We start from the raw sequence: 20,803 nt of genomic DNA, 5'->3' as shown, positions 1-20,803 counted from the left end.
GAGGTACATGAATTTTTCTTAGTTGTTTTATGAATTATAGTTCTCTATTTTCCCCTAACTCCCTGAGCCTCAAACCCTTTGCTAAATAATTTAAAGAAGATGTATGCTAAATAATTCTGTAAATATCAGAATTTTAACCTCTGTGACAGATTCTTATTACCAGATATCTCCTCATGCTATAACAATGTGTTCATTCATTCATTCATTTAACAAACATTTATTGAGAGCTGACTGTATGTCAGGCACTCTTCTAGATGCTTATAATGTATCAGTAAACAAGAGAGACAAAGATGCCTGCCTTCATGGAACTGCCATTCTAGTGACAGCACACCAAAAATATGCAATAGATATAATAAATAAGCAACATATAAGTATGTTAGAAGATTAAAAGAGTTATGGGGGAAAAAAGGAGAGCAATATCAGTGGAGGTGGGGATAAGAATAGTTCCAATTTTAAGTAGATGATGAAATGAGCTCTTATTGATATAGCATTTAAGCAAAAACCTGAAGGAAGTGGGGAATTAGCTACACAGATAATTAAGGAAAGAACACTCCAGGCAGAAAGATGTGATGTTACAAGTAAATTGGATTGCTCTTTGTGTTATATGGATACTATGTTATAGGACAGTAAGAGTGGAAACAGTGGTATAAAGCAGTGACAGTATGCAGCTAGGGGTGGAACAGGATTGCTGAGAGAGACCTCCATGCCAGACCTAGGTTTAGTTAAGTAGGACCTGATAACTTTTGTGTGCAGTGCAAGAAAAATACATAAAATAAAATATATAAAATATAATATATATAAAGGCCTGTGGACAGACGTAGTCTGAGCCCTACTAAAATAATGTTGTTGTTGTTGTTGTTGTTGTTTTATCATATTCTGCCCTTTAAATTAACTAAAGCTTGTGATAAACTGAGTCTATTAAAGCAACAAAAATCCTGGTCCCAGTTTAAAATACAGACTAGCCTGAGAGAAGAGGCATGCCTTTCACTGAAGTAATAATTACTTGTCTCTATAGTCTATATAGTTCTCTTTCATACAATCACTAATATTTAATTTAAAAAAACTACAAGACATAGAAGAGGAAGGGGCACCTGGGTGGCTCAGTCATTAAGACATAGAAGAGGCAAGAAAATCTGACACAGTGTCAAGAGATTAAAATATTCAAAAGATTCAGACTGAGAGAGCTCACATATGTTAGAATAATCAGACAGGGACTTTTTTAAAGTATGAAAAATTCATCAAAGGATATAGTGGAAAAGGCAAGAAAAATGTATGAACAAATGGGAAATTTCGGGAGAAAGAAACAATAAAAAGATGTCCAATACAAGTAGAAAAGTTGCAGTAACAGAAATGAAGATATTTTGATGAGTTTATTAGAAAACTGGCAAGAACAGACAAAATGATCAATTAATTTGAAGACAGGTCAATGGAATTATCCACACTGAACACTGAAACATGAGCAAAAAGTAAAGGAAGGAAGGAAGGAAAGGAGGGAAGGAGGGAGGGAGGGAAGAAAGAAAGAAAGAAAAAAAAGAAAGAAAGAAAGAAAGAAAGAAAAAGAAAAGAAAAGAAAGAAGAAAGAAAAAGAAAGAAAGAAAGAGAAAGAAAGAAGGAAAAAAAAGAAAGAAAAAGGAAAGAACAGAAGGAAAGGAAAGAAGGAAGGAAAGGAGATCTGTGAATGAAGATCAAATGTCAAACATATGTAATTGGAGAAGAGAGGATAAAAACAAAGAATAAGGGAGAAACAATGGGGCAGCATAAATGTTTAAAGAGATAACATTTCTCCAATAGTTGAGTAAATTCCTTTCAAACTGACTCTCTCAAACATAACTATAACCTCTGGATGAAAATACAATCAATAATTTTTTTAAAAACAACCTTATAAATGGAAAATCTTAATGTTAATTTAGTCATATTTACCAACATTTCCCTTTCAGGTTGCTGCTTTTGTGTATTATTTAGGACATTTTTCTTACATTTAGAATATAAAAATATTTTCATATGTCTCTCAATACTTTATTAATTTGGGGGCATGGCATGAAAGTGGAATCTATTTTTTTCTATATGGATGCCTATTTGTCTCAACTGCATTTATTGAAATTGCGTATTTTGCCAATTGCTCTGTAGTGCCATTTTACTGTAAATGATATGTTTATATTCATGAATCTCTTCAGATTTTCAGTTTGGTTTGATTACTTGTCTGCTTTGTATATTTTTGTATGACTACTACATTGTTTTAAATATTGCATTTATGTTAAATTTATTTTTGTATTTCCATGTACATTATACAAGCAATTCAATACTGTCAATTTTAACCAAGAAAAAAAAAGGGGAGGATTTTGATTTGGATTGCATTGTATCTAAAGTTCCATATGAAGGAGAATTGTGATCTCTACAACAGTGAGTTATAACTCTGAGTGGGCTAATAAGGGGTAAAAGACAGATGGAATTACTGGGCTGAAAGGACTGTAAATTGTATAAAAAAGGAAGAGATGTTTAAATTTGAGATAACAGATTTGGAATAAGTATCAGTGATGACACATCCGGGATATGGCCATTGGAGTAAACAGATAATGTGGAATTTAGGTAAAAGTAGTTAAAATTCAGGACTATCAAAAAGAAAGGAAGAGAGAGAGAAAATTTGACTGAATTCTGAGTGGATTATATATTAATACTTTCACCAAGGAAAATAGAAAAGAGAAGACCCTGGTTTGGAAACACATGAGCCAATTTCAAAGTCCAGAGAATGGGAGGTTATGATTGGGAGATTTATTGTTTGTGGTTACAAAAAGTCTTAGAAAGTGAATGGAGTAGGGGCGCCTGGGTGGCTCAGTCATTAAGCGTCTGCCTTCGGTTCAGGTCATGATCCCAGGGTCCTGGGATCGAGCCCCGCATCGGGCTCCCTGCTCGGCGGGAAACCTGCTTCTCCCTCTCCCACTCCCCCTGCTTGTGTTCCCTCTCTCGCTGTGTCTCTCTCTGTCAAATAAATAAATAAAATCTTTAAAAAAAAAAAGAAAGAAAGTGAATGGAGTTAACATCAAAGCAAAATGATGTTTCAGAGAAGGGGGGGAAAGGGGTATTTGGGTATAAGGAGGACAGTGAATATCAGTGATATGTGGAATATCGTTGTCAAAAACAACGATTCTTTTAAAACCTGATTTTTTGTTCAGTAAGGCAAAAAGATGAAGGGACTATTCGGGTAAACATTTGAAGAGGTACAGTATATGTACCATGGAATAAGGGACACAGTGAAAAGGTTTGTTAGAGGGCAGAGAAGTGAAAAAATGGCTCAGAAAACCAAAAACAGTTGTTAATGAGAGTATGAGACAAGTGTAAACTTTAAACAGAGCAAAGAGCAGTTTTATTTAAGTAAGAAAAATGAGTTTATTTGGGAAGAGCAGAGGAATTGCAATCAGGACAAGCAAGCTATGGTGAACCAGAGGCATGTCTGAAGAGACAAAGGAAAGGTTACATTAGGTTTAAGGAGGAAACTGGGGAGGGTTGTTCTAAACAAAAGTTTATTGAAAAAGAACAAGAGTTTGATGTGGAAATTTCTCATTGGTTGCACGCTGTGGTTAGTGCGTTGTTAAGGTAGGCATGGATCTTCCTTCCTTAAAGGCAGGAAATAAATTCGCATGTGAAAAGTGCCCTCCCTTGTTGAAATAATTATCTTCCTTTTCCCTGCTGGTTATGTGGGCTGCAATGAGTGGGATGTATGTGAGAACTTTCCCTTCGGGGCTTCCTGACTCCATTTTAAATGAGATTTCCTTTTTTTTATTTTCAGATAAGAGTGTGAAATTTGGGTTTGAGAACAAGGCTACCAGGAAAGGGAGACATCTTGGGTTGAGTGGGCATGAACTCTCCAGGAATGCCTCAGCTCCTCTAAGGATGTTGTGGCTGGGATTGTTTGTGGTTCTGAGAAGGCTCTACTTTCAGTGAGCAGATCAAACACTAGATAAATTGCCTACCAGGAATAATAGCGATTTAAGCCATTGTGCTTGAATTTGAAACCTGAAGCAATTGTGCTTATATTGAAGTTATAAGCCTTTCAATGTTAAATTTTTAAAGGAAGATTGTTGTGTTTATACATTTTTCTAAAGGTGAAATACTTAAAAAATTTTGCTTCTATTTCTAAAAAATATACTTGAGTATTATGAATATTAAATCAGAAACCTAGATTTCAAGATGAGATTTCATATAAGGTAAAAGGGTATATTCAAACTGTATTGCTCATCATAACAAGTTTTTTAGAAGTGTTGTTTCAACAAGTGCAGGGCTGTTAATAACTTTTAGTTGGAGTAACAGTTCTGACTACTTACAAAATTGGAGGTGTGGAAGCTCAAAATAAAAATAAAACTAGTGTATTATTGTACAAATTGAAAAATAAAAACAAAAGACGTTAAGGATGAGCTAGAGATAGAAAAGTATATTATGTGATACTTTGACTCAGGCTTTTTTTGAGCAATAGAATAATTAAAAGAAGGTAATCTAAGGGGCACAAAAGATAAAGATGAAAGAAGTTTAGAGGAAAATTTTTAAATGGTAGGAATAGCTGTTGAAATGAGCAGATTTCATAAAAGGAAAAAAATAAGAAGATAAAAGAATTGCTTATTTATGTAAAGGCTTGTTTTAAATATAGGGAGTCATTAAAATGAATCTGTAAAAGAGGATTATACTGGAGAGGTGATAATTAAAAATAGGCTGTTCATTTTTTTCCCCTATTAATTCAGATACCAACATTGTCCTCATTTGCAAGTTTATGAATTTCTAGTCATTTAACCTAAGTTCTGCCTAGTTCGATCATCACTTCTTTTGTCAAAAACTTCTGGTTCACTGAGACTTCAAAGTAAATGTGTATACACACACACGCGAGCGCACACCCCACATCACACGTGCATGCTAATGAGTTCTAAAATTTTATTAATCAGTTTCAGACCACCATATCAGAGGTATAGAGATAGAACATATGATTAAAATAGGCATTTTTTAAATTTACTTTTTAATGTAAAGGTATAATTCCCTAAATTAAAGAGTTCATCTACAGAGTACCTGTATTATAAGACTTATAGAAATTTAACCATGCACTTGAGAAGGAGAGAACATGAAAGATGGACAAAAAGGTTGATTTTACAGTGTGTGAGATGCCAGGTAGTATTTTAACTCAATCAATTTATGTTCTAGATGGATTTTGATCTATATTGGCCTCGATTGCTTTATTCTTCTAATACCACCCTACTCGGAAGACTCTGGTGTCTAAATATGTCACAAGAGATTCTTAAATGCAAGACAACTGCATCTGGTGCTCAATAAAGAAACAGGGACATAACAGGGTAATGCTGATCATGTGCTGACTTATTACCTACTCCAGATGTGGGCCCATGGTCCATAACAGAAATCAATCAAATGTTTACTTCCCATCCTTTCTTCTTTTTTTTCTGAAATAAAATGATTTAAGTATTTAGGAATGAAATATTATTCAAACAATATCAGCTCACTCTAATATTTTACCATCATGACAACACATGGTGCTTTTTTAATGTATATTCCAACAATTCCAAGGGCCCATTGAGCCTCCAGTCACCACAAAGAAAAAGAGGAAGACTGAAGAGATATGACTCTCATTTTCCTGTCTGCCTGCTTCAACCAGAGAACATCTTCTTTCATCTTTTTTTAATATATTTCACTTATGATTTTGTTTTTATAAAGGATATTTCCATATAACAAAATAAAAATGATTGAAAAAGTGGAAAGAGTACCAGACATTTAGTGAGGACTACTTTTCTGAATTCAGCACCAGGTTTCGTAAATGCATGGAGTCTCTAACACTATTGATTTTTCAATTTAGAAGTAAATAAGCAAGTGATTTTGTTACTTTTTATATGTAACTTCAAATTTGCCTCTTTGTAAGTAATATGAGAGTAACATTTTCTATATTCCCTTTACTTATTTTTTTCAGATGTTTACTTAGGTGGATGTTTTATCTACATGTGCATGGAAAACTTCTATACCACCAGAACCTCTGCCCCTATGTTCCTCACACCATCATAAAGTAGCTACTTATCCTTACCTGCAAGGTCTGTCCTCAGCCTTTATTGCCAGGATCCAGCCTGTACAGTTTTAAAAAATTCAAAGAGCTCCAGATTGATAATTTCATTGTCCCGGGATCTCTGCCTCTTTCCTGGTTTTTGCATTCTTTTACAAATTCATGGAGCCTTTGCCTTTGTCTTTGTAATACAGTCTTAGTAGCTTTTCCCTTACCTCATTGACTAATCCCTAAATTTGTCATACTGCTGAGTATTCCACTCTTTCTTGAATGAGGATATTAATGGTAAGTTTTATTCCTTCAAGTTCACCTTGAAAAGCTGACTAGGTTTTTGCACCATACATATACCTACAGTCAGCTGGCTAGTCAACCTGATATTGACCACATGTCTCCCTAATCTACTCGATGCTGCTGCTGGAGCCTTCAGATTATCTTTCTGCACATGGGAATCTTTTTCTCTCTGCCTTTTTTGTGATTTTCCTCTTTCCATACCTTTTGTATTTGTGTAGTACCATTGTTTTAGTCTCGGTGACCCATAGCACCCATCTGAGATCCCAGTATTAATATTTCCCCAAATTTGATACATTCCAGAAATTCATATGCAGGCTGACTACTCATTGTTAATGATGTGGGAAAGACATTAGGGTTTGGAGCCGAGGGCCAAGAAAATTCTTGAGATGTCTTTGGTAACAAAAGGTGATTTTATGAAAGCATGGGGATAGGACCCGTGGCCAGAAAGAGCTGCACCGGGGTCATGAGGAGTGGCCCATTATATACTTGCAAGTTGGGAGGGGGTTAGGGATAGCATAAGTCTCTAAAGAATTTGGAAGCAAGATTTCCGGGACCTTGAGGGGGTTAGCTATTGTTGGGAAAAGGTCATTTATTACCATCTAATAAAACTTTAGTCATGAGACCCTTCAGATGTATATGGGTGGGCCATATGCTTGGGCGGATAATTGCCAACATGTATCTTGGGGGGTTAGAGATAAATGAAGTTGCCAAAGGAATTTTTATATGTTAAAGTAGGCTTACAGGATGGGGGGTGGGAGTTAAAATTGCCTTTTGCCCTTAGCAAAGTGTCAACATCAAGGCATTTGAGTTCCTAGAGGAATGTCACTCTACCTATTTCAAGGACTTGTCAATGGGCTCTAAGTAGAAAGGAAATTTAATAATTTTTCTTCTGCCTTTGTTTCCCACATCAGTTAAGACTAACTTTATTATTATTGTCACTGCCTTACCAACTGTGGATCCTAATAGTTTCTGCTTTCAAGTATACAGAACAAGAGGATTATTCACAGGGGGATTTTAACATTATAATGGAGCTGAGGTAACTGTCTAGCACTTTCTGATTCATTTGTGCTGGTGTTGGGTCCTCAAATATTTCTTTTCTTGTTTTAGCAATATGTTAGTTTCTAAAAGATGAAATTAACAGGCAGAAGCTTCTCTATGTTTCCTGAGTTCAGGAGGTCATTTCTGAGTTCAAGGGTCAATCCTGAGTCCAGGGAGTCAAGGGGTCTCATTGATGACACCCCCACCCTCAATTTAGATGCCAATTGCAAACCCAGGTTGTCACATGTGCTTCTACCAACCTATTATAGATCAGAGGTTCCAATGACCCCTTCCTCAGTTTCAATTACTTTGATAGACTAGCCCACAGACCTCAGGGAAACACTTATTTACATTTACCAACTTATTAAAGAATATGAGTACAGATGAACAACCAGGTGAAGTGATACATAAGGTGAGGTCCAGGAGGGTCCGAGTGGAGGAGGTTTTGTCCCTGCGGAGTTGGGAGACATCACTCTCCTGGTGTAGATGTGTTTGCCCACCTGGAACTTCTCTGAACCCCACACTATTGGAATTTTGTGGAGTCTTCTCATATAAGCATGATCAGTTATTAACTCCATTACCAGCCCCTCTTCCCTCTCTGGAGAATAGAGTGGTGGAGTTGAAAATCCCAAGCTTCTAGTCATGGTTTGGTCTCTCTGGTGAGCAGCCAGCAACCCATTCAGAGTCGCCTCATTAAAACAAAAGATGCTCCTATCACTCTTATAATTTAGGAAATTACAAGGGTTTTAGGAGCTCTGTGCCAGGACTCAGGGGCAGATACCTATATATATTTTCTATTTCTTATACCTCTTAACTGGTCTTCCTGCTTCTGCTCTTGTTTGCACAGTTTCTCACAGCACAAACTCCAGAAAGAACCCATTGTAAGCCAGATTGTGTCCTTCCTCTGTGCAAAACTCTTCAATGTCTTCTCATCTTACTCAAAGGAAAAGTGCAAGATCACTAATGTGATTCATGATCTGGATCCACACCTCTTTGATTTCATCTCTCCTGGTCCCCACTCTGTAGCACTTCAGCCACACTGTCTTCCACTCTTCCCTAAATCTGCTAGTCATTCTCTTCAGTAAGTCCCTTGAGTGGGAAAAGGTTAGCATATTTTCACATTGCTTTAAGAAGGTGCATCATATGAGATAATTGCATGACTAAGTTGACTCATTTTTCTACACATGATTCATCCACTTTCAGTGTTATGTGAGAAAACTAAAAATTATTCCTATTTAAAGCCACACCATATGAACTTTTGACCTTCAGTTTCCTCCTATCAGCTGACAGGTATTTCAAGTATTAAAAATAATTTTAAAATATGCATTCACAAAGCATAATTAAAGTGGTAAATCTGTTACTGAAGGACAAAGTCACAAACTCTGTTTCATAGAAATTATTTTTGTATTACCTGCTGTCAGACTCATTCCAGTCACTATTTTCAATTGAAGTAAGATGAGAATGAATTACACACACAAATACTTAAATGGTCCATTTTATTCTTTCCATATGGATAAAATTAGTATTAGATAGATTGTGGTGACTATTTAGTAACCGATTTTGTTAAAATTCATAGATAAGACATTAATTTTCCATCTTCTATGTTATTCAGTTAAGAAGTAAATGAACATGGAGAGGGCACAAGCTTTGTGGGAAATCTTTTTAATTCTTTTGAGAAAATGGTGATTCTCTTCCATTATAAACGAAGAGAATTACTTTTGTCAAAATGAAAAATCCTTTGCCTGTTTTCTATATCACTACATGTATAGAATTATCCACTTAAAAAATAACAGGAAATTTATCTCATCAGAAGGTTATTATAGAGTAATAATTTTGCTTAAAAGTGTTCATATGTTATTATGAATTGCTTTCAATAAGGTTTTTTAAATATATTTAGAAACTCATATTAAGATGTAAGATTATTGTTTTATGAAATACTTCTCCTCCTAAAATTTCTGTCCTACTGCTCCACAGAGATAATGAATAGTTTCAGAGGGCAGAGGAAAAATTTTATAATGCAGTGTTATCTAAGTGCCCAAGAAATAATGTATTCCAACTAGTGATGAAAACATTTTTTCTGTGGCATTTTTGCTCCTCTTGTGACATTTTGTTCCTCTTGTGACACATCATATACTACCTTGAATTAAAGATCTAGAACTGATTGTTTTCACATAATAACCTCTCCACATTATAAGTCAATGTTTGACAGTGATAGAATATTCAACTATATAAATATGTCCTTATTTATTTAAAACCATTTCTCGGGCGCCTGGGTGGCTCAGGGTGGTTAAGCGACTGCCTTCGGCTCAGGTCATGATCCTGGAGTCCCTGGATCGAGTCCCGTATCGGGTTCCCTGCTCAGCAGGGAGTCTGCTTCTCCCTCTGACCCTAACCCCTCTCATGTGCTCTCTCTCATTCTCTCTCTCAAATAAATAAATAAAATCTTTAAAAAAAAATAAAAATAAAAATAAAAAATAAATAAAACCATTTCTCAGTTGATGAACAATTAGGTTGCTACCTATATTTTTGTTATATAGATAATTCTGCACTGAGTATTTATTTATATATAAACTTTCACAATATTTTGTAGTTACAGTTTTAGAATCAGTATTACAAATCAGGGATGACACAGATATGACTAAATCACCTTCCAAAAGGATATTACTATTTATATTCTCATGAGCAGTGAATGGTATGAGTCCAGTTCTCTAGTACTTTATCCAGGTTTTATTTTTTTATGGATTATTCTTAGTGTACATATCTTCTTACATTTTTCTTTGTTAAGTTGTTCATCTTTTGTTAATTATCCCTTAAGAATTAATTATTAATATTCGAAAATGTCTTATTATATATGTGAACACTTTTTTATTTATGTGTTGCGAACATTTAATTCTGGTCAGTCACTGTTTTAAAAATGTGTTCATGGTGTCTTGTATCTTATTTTTTTTTTAAAGATTTTATTTATTTATTTGACAGAGAGAGAGACAGCAAGAAAGGAAACACAAGCAGGGGGAGTGGGAGAGGGAGAAGCAGGCTTCCCGCAGAGCAGCGGCCCGATGTGGGACTCGATCCCAGGACCCTGGGATCATGACCCAAGCCAAAGGCAGATGCTTAACGACTGAGCCATCCAGGCGCCCCTTGTATCTTATATTTTTATGATGTGTTATACCTTATAGATATTGTATTAATTTATCCAATTCTGTGTAATGTATTGCCTCAAAACTTAGTGGCTTAAAACAAAAAGACAAAAAATGTAATTTTCTCTCAGTTTCTCTGAGTCAAGACTCTGGACACAGCTCAGTTGGTCCACTGACAAAGGGTCTCATACAAGGCTGAAATCAAGGTGGTGGCTAAGGCCACAGTTTTATCATCAGGAAAAACTCAGAGAGGACCCACTTCTTTTTTTTTTTTTTTTTAAGATTTTATTTATTTATTTGACAGAGAGAGATAGCGAGAGAGGGAACACAAGCAGGGGGAGTGGGAGAGGGAGAAGCAGGCTTCCACTGAGCAGGGGCACTTAATGACTGAGCCACCCAGGTGCCCCAACAGGACCCACTTCTAAGCTCTTTTGCAAGTTGTTAGCAAGATTCAGTTCTTCCCCCACTGTTGGATGGAGGGCCACAATTTTCCACTGTCTGCTGACTAGAGACCATCTATGACTTGTGGTTCCCATGCCATGTATCTCTCTCCATGGGGCACCTCACTTGGCAGCTGATGGCTTTCATTTGAGTGTGCAAGTGAGAAAGCAAGAGTTGGTGAGCAAGGTGGAAGCCAGTCTTTTTGTAACCTAATCTCAAAGGTGATATTACATCATTTTTACTATATTCTTTTCCTTTGAAGCAAGTCGATAGGGCCCGCTCACACTACTAGAGAGGAGATTATACAAGTGAATGAATATGGAGAGACAGGGATCTCTTTGAGAGGCATCCGGAGCTGAGTACCATAAATGTCAAATTTTTATTTATGCAAGTTTGTCTGAATTTCCCTTTATTGCTTATAGCTTGACAGAAAAATATTTGTAGCTTATTTATAATTCCTTTACTGTGGCAAGAATAGTGTTTGGAATGTAATAAAGACTCATTAAATATTTCCTGAATAAATGCACCAATAAGTAGACTGAAAAGATAGCCGCAATTCCCACTCCTTCCTATGTCCATGGCACTTGCAATGTGATTTCATAGATCCTTCCATCAAGAGGTGGGTACTATGCCTTCACACCCAGAATCTGAGTTAGTTTCATTATTTGCTTTTGGAAACAGAATGTGGCTTCAGTGACAGTGTGCTAGCTCTGAGTTAGGAGATGAAGTGGCTTTTTATGACTCTACTCTCTCTCTCTTTGAACTCTATTGCTACCATGTGACCAAGCCTGAGCCAAAATGCTGGAAAACTAGAAATCATATGGATAAGACACAAACTGTCTAATTTTAGGAATCTTCCACCAAGCAGAGCAGCAGCCACCTGATTATCAGAAAGTGGTTGCAAACACAAAAACTGTGCTCAGCCAACAACATAAGGACCACCAGCTGAACCTGACCCAAATTGTTGAACCATAGAATTGTGAGCCAAATAAATGTTATTTTGAGGTGGTTTATTAAATGGCAAAATCTAAATAATATACTCACATGAATACTTTTTATTTATTTATTTTCTATTATTTGGCAAAATTCACTAGGGAACCCATCATCAGGTCCTAGACTTTTGGTTGTTGGGAAGTTTTTGATTACTGATTGAATCTCTTTGCAAATAATCAGTCTGCTCAGATTTTCTATTTCATCATGATTTAATCTTGGTAGGTTGTATGTTTCTAGGAATTTATCCATATCTTCTAGGTTGTCCAATTTGTTAGCATATAATTGTTCATAGTAGTCTTTCATGATCCTATGTATTTCTATAGCATCAGTTGTACTGTTCTCCCTTTCATTTCTAATTTTATTTGTTTATATATGTAACATTCTTGGTGCACACTTTCACTGAATGTTTAAAAAATGCTCCTTCATTGTTGTTTCACTTTATATGTCAGCTGTAAAAAGTGTGATACTAGGCTAATTGTTTTACTTGTATAAGTGATTTGATTTGATCTTTTGTCTGGAAACTTTGAGGATTTGTCTTTGTCTTTGACTTTTAATGGGTTTACTAGAATATGACTTAGAGTTGCTTATTCTCAGATGTTTTCAGTCAACTAGTGAGATCTTCAGAAACCCCAATAATGTGAGTCATATTCTTTCTTTCTCTATCTTTCATGTTCATTAGTTTCTGAGTTTTTACTTCTTTATGTCATTTTAAATCTCTTGGTTGTTTCCTGTCTTTTTACAGTATTCTTCATTAAATTTTTATTTGAATTTATTCTCCTTTGGGCAACTTGTAATAGAATATTCACCTATGAGATAAGTTTGCATTTTCTTCCATTTCTTTCCCTTTTTTTTGTCCATTTCTACTTTTAGTTTGAATTTCTGATTAGTTTTTCATATCTCCAATGCTTTTTGACTATATATTAATTTTTAGAGCATTAACATATTTTTCTTTATTTCATGGAACTTGTATTTTTTATGTCCTTTATAGGATCAATCTATTTCAGTTGATACATACACAACTTTGTTTCATGATTTTCTGTATTAGTTTACTAAGGATGTTAGGAGTTTTATTTAGATTTTATGATATTGGGGTATTTTATATGATTTTTTTGTTCAAACTTGCTCAAATGTATCCCTTTTACACACAATTATTTTGCAGCTTCAGCATTCTGTGTTCAAATAATATTTATGGTGTGATTTTCCATAGGTGTGAGGTTATTTTTTATCATTTAAGGAGGAAATTTGGGGAGGTATTTACTATGATACCAATATTGTCTACAACTACTCAGAATTCCTACTCCAAATATTTCACATTTATTTTTGACATTTTTATCTTTCTTGGTTATTCTTGTAATCAACATTCTTAAATTTTAAAAAGTTAAGTTTCTTTTTGTTTATGATTTAAGGATATTCTTTAAATCCTTCATAACTTAAGAAACAATGGGACATAGCTGTAAACTGCTACAGCTTCAGGAAACATCAACTATTTCACTATCTATAAATGTCTAAAAGTTTAGTAGTTATTTCTGGAGGCATTTTGTTAAGGGTTTAGAAGGTAAATGGATATTGCTGTCTTTACTGCAAATGAAAGCAAATTATTTCTCTTAAAAATACAAAAACAATAATAAAATCAAGTTCACATATGAAAAATTGCAAATCATCAGTCTGGGAATAACAATGTGAAATCTCTCATAACCTGATTCCCAGACTAAACTACCACCAAATAATATGTGTATACAATTCAACAACTCATAATGTCAAAACCCTTCAAATACAAATGTACTTTCACATATTTTACCTAAAATCCCACTGTATAAAGGCAGTTAAGGATACACAGTAGAATGGGGAGGGGAGGGGGTATTCTCCAAATCTACATGTAAACCGAAAAATATTTAGCATATGTAATACCTTGTGCCAGATGAGGGTAAAATAAATGCAGCAGGTGGTATTTTACTCCCTTTAAAAACAAAGCCCTTCACGTTCTACATGGAGCACTGGGTGTTATACGCAAACAATGAATCATAGAACACTACAACAAAAACTAATGATGTAATGTATGGTGATTAACATAACATAATAATAAAAAAATAAAAATAAATACACACACACACACACACACACACACAAAGCCCTTAATTTGTTGAAATAAGCCTTGAACCCATGAGGAGATAATTTTAAAAATATAACAATTTAAAATGTGTAGATTGAATTGTAATCTGATATTAAAACTTGGATCTCTGACTTATCTTTTATTCTCAGGAATATGGCCCATTTGGGCACACTGATGATATTTCTCAACACATTTGTTTATCAGATGATGGGGCCAATAATCACAATCTAAGATCAAAGAAATGCAAGTGAGTCCAACTGGGGAGACTTAAAGGATGGGTATTATTCAAATTGGATCATGAAAAATAGGTTGGAGTTAGAGAAAGAAAGGAACAGGAAGAACACACCTGGTATGAGAAATAATGTGACAATGGTAGAGAGCACTAGGTTGCCATCAGAATTATCCTTCTCCTTCTCTATAGGACAGAACTATGGCTGGCCATACAGACAACCATATTGAAAGTACACTTCAAATCTTTCTTTCAGGTAGATACAGCCATATTACTAAATTCTTGTCAATGAAATATAAACAGAACTGCAATAAGTCACTATCAGCATTAACCCACCACTGGGTGGGCTCTTCTATATTCTTTTCTCTTCCAGTAACTTAGATGTTAACACTGATGTGAACATGAAGATGAAAACCAAAACCTTAGAAAATGGTAGAGAAACAAGATAGAAGGACCTGCATCACTGAGTGACTATGCAGAATAAAGATACCCAGCTTATTCAGACTACTTACTTTAAGACTAGTACATGAAAGAACAGATTTCTAGCATCTTTAATCCACTGTGTTGTAGGGATCTCATTTTTACAATGCTTCAAACTCTTAACTATGTTAACTAATCTTGAATAATATAGTGAACACAAGTACAAAAGGGAGGAAGCACCATAAAACATTATGTGCTAGGATTGGATTAGTTGATTATAATCTAAAAAAAAAAAAAGAATGTGACTGAGAGAAATGTAGATAAATGAGGTCTATCATCTCTTCTGAGAAGTGTCTTCACAAAAGAGAGATGTGCAAGTTGACTTTTCTAATTGTAGAAAGGCTATTTAGGAGCAGTGGATTAAGATGACATACAGATTCCAAAATGTGGAGTCTCTTAAGACAAGGCTGAGGAGTCTAGAATTTGCCCCTTCAGACTTTGGCTCATAAACCTGCAGGCATAACTGAAGGAGGTAGGGTGTAATTAGCAAATTAGAAACATAGAATTCCCCTTCATTTCCATAAATTAACAAATTTTGACACATACGTTTGAACAATATCATTATCGGTCTGTTTTTCTTTGTTTTCTCTCTTTGGATATGGAAGTAATTACAGGAAACATTGCACTTTATTCCTAACTTCTTTTGAAGGAAAATAATGCAAATGTTACTATGAGTAACAATGGACAGGCAATCTTCTTGTTGAGGGGATAACAGCAGAGCACATGGTCCATCCAGTGTGGGTAGTTTTCTATGAATGCTAGCTGACTCTTGCCATATAGGAACCCAGGCTCAAATTTCTCTATCTGCTGTCATTGTTTGTTTGTTTTTTTTTCAAGTTAAGCCAGGAATCTGGGCTTTCAAACATAAAATTTCCTTGTCTTAAATGTTGGTAGAGAATTGTAGCTTTTAATGCTGGGCTAACCTTTACTGTGACAACCAAACTGACCATGTTTGTAGGCCACATTTGGTCAATAGTCTACCAGCCTATGCTTTTCTGAGAACATTCCAGCAAGGGAAAAAGAGTGAAAACATAATCTTAAAAAGAGCAACCCAACTGATGAGCAGATGATTTGAAATAAGCAAATATTATTTATGGTGAGAGAAAAGAGAGGAAATAATATTTCTTGTGCTCAAAATAGTTATTATATAAAATGCTTCACACAATTTATTTCATTATGCTCACAAAAATCCTGTAGTTCAATATTTTCTTTTCTTTTCTATGGTAAGTAAATTGAACCTTAAGGTAGTAAAATAACATACTGTTTTGGGTTGAGTAACCCAAGAAGCAGAGGCCGAATAAATATATTTGAGCACAGATAGTTTCTTTGGAAAGTAAACTCATGAAGCACTGGTAGGGAAGTGAGACAGAGGAGAAAAGGAAAAGAAGTCACTATTACTTGGGTAGAGTATAATACGCCTCAGAATTGGTACACCTTGCCCCTATCCTCCCAAGGGACAAGGAAGCTGGGTTATGTACCCACTACACCTGCCTGTCATTTGTGGAGGACGGCTTCCAAGAACATTAATTGTCTGCCACCTCTGACGTGCCTCATGTTTTTGCTGGAGAACATCCCTGGGCCAGAGGTAGCCCTCAGGCAGAGTGTTGCAAGTACTTCAGAGTAAAGCTGCTGGCATGTGTGGATACCCTGAATGCTGAGGGGTTATGGAGTCCTAACCATATCTTCCACACTTGACCAAATTTGCTGAAGTATTTAATCTAGGGATGGGAGCAGAAACTGAAGGATGAGCAAGTGAAGGGGATAAAGAAGAAATATTCAGATAGTAGGTAAAAACTAGAACAATATGGCAATTTAGAATTCGAGTGTGGTTGGAATGAGAGATTTATAAAAATTAATAAAATCAAATAATCTATTAGTGCATAAAATGCATTATATTGTCTTTGGGAAATTCTCCAAAGTTTAAATATTCCAGACCCACATTGAAATTTGAAATATGAACCAAGCGATAATTTTTGTCTTCAGAGAACTTGAAATTACATGAAAGCATGGTCAAGAGAAGACAGCATAGATTGTTATACTCTTAACAATCTAGAGATGGATTTTAAACTTTCTAAGGTAATATTATTTTCTTCAATAGGGTATCAGATCTATTTTCATTTGAAGCTTTCAGATACTTATGTAAGCTCACGTTCAATCCAAATTGACCTGGCCTATCTATTACTTTGTTGTGATGCACACATCTACAAGTTTTATTTCACATCCCTTTTCAATATTCAAATCTCTTTAGGTAATATTCCTTCATTAAGTCCACATTTTGGCTGACTACTCCTGAATTTTTTTTCTGCAAAATGTTTCTGGAACTTTTGTTCAGTTTTATTTTATTTTATTTTATTTTATTTTATTTTATGTTAAGGATTCCAGTTGAGAGACAGAGTAGAGATCATATAGCTAGATCTGTATTGATTCTATGATAATCACCATAACAATCAAATATAAATAAAACTAATTTCCAGGTCAACTTCAGAAACACCAGAACCAATATAGGTTTTGAAACAGTCTGGTTGTACATTGCTAACTAGCACAGGAGGGAATAAATCTTGTCAAGCAACAAAACAACTTGCTATTTATACACTCCCTGGAGGGAAAAGGTGATATTGACATGGAACACATACAAGGTCACAATATGGAAAATAGGTTTAGTAAATCCATACCAAACTCAGAATGATAACTGAGATTTGCATTGTCTCCCTTTACTTTGCCCATGCTTTTCTACTTAAAAGTTAGGTAATGTAGTACTTTTTGTCAACTAGCTGATTTTTTTAGTTTCTGGAGTTTAAAATTCTGTGTCCTTAAAAGCATCTTTCAATCAAAAAGCATAAAACTTTGTCCCAAGTCTTGGTTACATGACCCCTGAAAAAAGTAAAGAACACTAGATCTGTCAGAGAGAGAGCTGTTGCTTAGTAGCACATACCAGAGTGTCACTTTAGAAAAGAAAGATGTATTTATATGTGGAGCTAGATTTCCCAGAGAAGCAGTTTACACCATGCTCTGCAAAGTATTTATCTGGCAGTCAATAAATGACAGTGATGATGGTGATCTGTTAGACTTACAAGAGCACCTGGAGGAACTATCACGCCTGACTGATAAGCTGAGAAAAAACAGTGAGAAATAGAATTGGGACCATGAGAGCTCCACTTGATAAATAGCCCACAGCTTCTAGTCCATGAGAAAAGACTGAAGTTACTTTGGGGGATTAATTAAATGGAGATGGCAAATAATTCTGGAATTCCTAAATTCTTACCACCCTGCTAATAGATACTGTCTAATGAACACTTCACATTTTGCTTCTCAAATTATTTTCCATCAAGAAATAGTAGGGGGAAAAAAAATCTACCAAAGGCCAACTCATTTTAACATAAAATGTTACCAACATAAAATGACCAAAACCACTATGCGTTAAGATTTTATGTAATAACATGTTTTAGTAGTGATTATGGTGAATGGAAAATAAAAACACAAAACTAAAAACTAAGATTTCTGGAAGAATGGAAAGGGATATTAAACTAAGATTAATGGTTGACAATCTTTACATAACAGGATGGAAAGTGTGACCCATTGTTTTATCTTATGGTTTGCTCTAAGGGATACCCATTAGATACACCACCCTCCCTGGTGTGAGGCCTCATCAGTCCGCAACTCTGTGCTGCATTAGATTCAGCAGGCTCAATGAAAAGAAAGAGGGAAATTCTCACAAGCCAAATCATACAGAACTTCACCAGGGAAAAAAGTGTGAAACAAGTTCAGGATAAGGCAAAGAGCTCAGGGAAGAGAGTTGAGAAAAGTTTCATCTATAAATAAAAGCAGCGGTACAATGTTGCCCCAATTTATATTTGAAAACACTATTCTTTGATGATTGCCCATAGAGCAGTGCCAAGGTTGGACTCCTAATAGATTTACAGAGCCTTCTTTTGCACTTGTTCTATTCTCTGTGTAATTCTGAATTTCAAGCTGCTGGATAACCTAGAGGAGTTTATTGCCATGACGACAGTGAGGCGTGATTGTTAAAATAGATCAGAATGTTTATTTTTCTAAGTATTCATTTTAAACACTTGTTTACAGCTTCTTCTTATTTTCAATTTGTTCATACAGTACCATTTTGGCTGTCCACTTCCCTTTGTTTTTACCACTTACACCAAAGCAGAGATTTAGCTGTTATAACTAAAATTGCCACACTCAAAATGGATGCTGTAAGTACTACCCTTGACATTAGCCACCTTTATTGCTGTAAGACTCTCATCTCGGTTTAGATTAATATTGATCATAGATTTAACAAGGTAATAAAAAATTATTATCCCAACAACTATATCAAGTCAAGGAAAGATATGCATCATGAAACACATTAACTATTTTTAACTTTTTATTTACATTGAACTGCATTAATTATGCAAATTAATTATGCAAAGACCTCAGTAGCAAGACAATAGCAGTAGGAAAATATAAAATAGGTTGGAAAACACTGCCTCAAGGTAGGCTCCCCTTAATTCTCCATGTTTTCCGGGCCTTAGAAATCTGAGCGTAAGAAGTGTAAGTGTTCTACCTAGGTTATTTATAACTTGAGAAATGTATTTTATTATTGACCATTACTGATAATGCTAACAGAATGTATTTAGGATGGCATATTTTCTATATCTATTCATAAGTAGTTTTTAGATCACATAGTACTATAACGAGTCTATGACGTAGATAGAAAATGTGGAGCTACATCTGTATTACAGATAAAACTGACTAGTGCTAGATTTTATGTTAATATACGGCAGATTCAGGATTGGAATCTTGCCGATTGCTTGCTTTCTACAACAACAGAGTCAAGCAACACACTTGGTTTAAGCTAATCGGTAAAAATCATTTTACACTCCATTCAGAACCTGGCACGACAGGCACTGAAATATTAGATAAATAGATGTTTAATAATGAAGGACTGTCATCTCTTCAACTATACCTTTTCAGCAAAATATTTTCAAAATGGTTAAGCTTGATTCCTTATTTTGTTTTGTTTTGTTTATTATCATATTTGAGTAATCTCCACAGAGGCTAAAGCCCTATCTCCAGCCTCCAGTGTAACATCTGTCACATAGTAAAAAGTCAATGTAGATTTTTTGAATGAATGGATGGTTGGATGGCTGTCTGATTGCCTACTCGGCTGGATGACTGCATTTTTTAATTTATACCTTGGGATCTTGTTATTTGAAGTTATTATTGGATTGTCTAAAATGAACAATGAAAAATAAGGAATTCTTCACTTCATCTACAGCAGTGATCATTGTGATGGTTAAATTATTCATCTCTTGATTTCACTTCTCATATAATGATTCAATGTGTCTAGGTTGGGATCCAAAAATCTGCATTTTAACACACTCAAATTTATACTAATGCAGGTTGTGGATTATGTTTTGAGAACTTTTTCATGGTATATAGGTCTGATTAGAACAGACCCTGTTAAAAATTCTTGAGCAAATCTAGGATAAAATTGTCAGACTTTAGATTACATACATCTCAAAGTACTAAACTGATCTCTGAACTCCTGGCAGAAGTCTCACAAAGCAATAAGTATTGTTATGAACATTAACAATAAAAATAAGAAATCTGCATTGAGCATTTGACATGTGCTTTAGAGCGTAAGATATAGTTCTTGATTCAGATAGCTGGGTTAAAATCTTGGTTCTCTCCTTTAGTAGTTGTATCTCCCTGGTCCCATTATCTAACTTCTTTCTTCTTTAATTGTTTTATTTGTACAATGTAGAAAAAATAAAAAATAACAACATTTCCTGTTTTTAAGGAAAAAATTAAACTAAAATTTAAAAATTAAATTAAATTAAATATATTTCTTATTTTGGAAAGAAAACTTAAAGCAAGTGAACACTAAGGTATTATGGGTATTAATATAAGGTATTAAAGGTTGATATTGACTCACAGATAAGCTATGACAATTTCCAAAGATAACTAGAATTTTTCATGAATTTTACACCTATGTTCTATCAGACCTGCAAAAATGGGTTTTCTCTACTAAATACTCTGAAGGA

This window comes from Phoca vitulina, unplaced genomic scaffold (assembly GCF_004348235.1).
Source record: "Phoca vitulina isolate PV1807 unplaced genomic scaffold, GSC_HSeal_1.0 scaffold9, whole genome shotgun sequence".
NCBI lineage: Eukaryota > Metazoa > Chordata > Mammalia > Carnivora > Phocidae > Phoca > Phoca vitulina.
Note: the sequence above shows the minus strand (reverse complement) of the source record.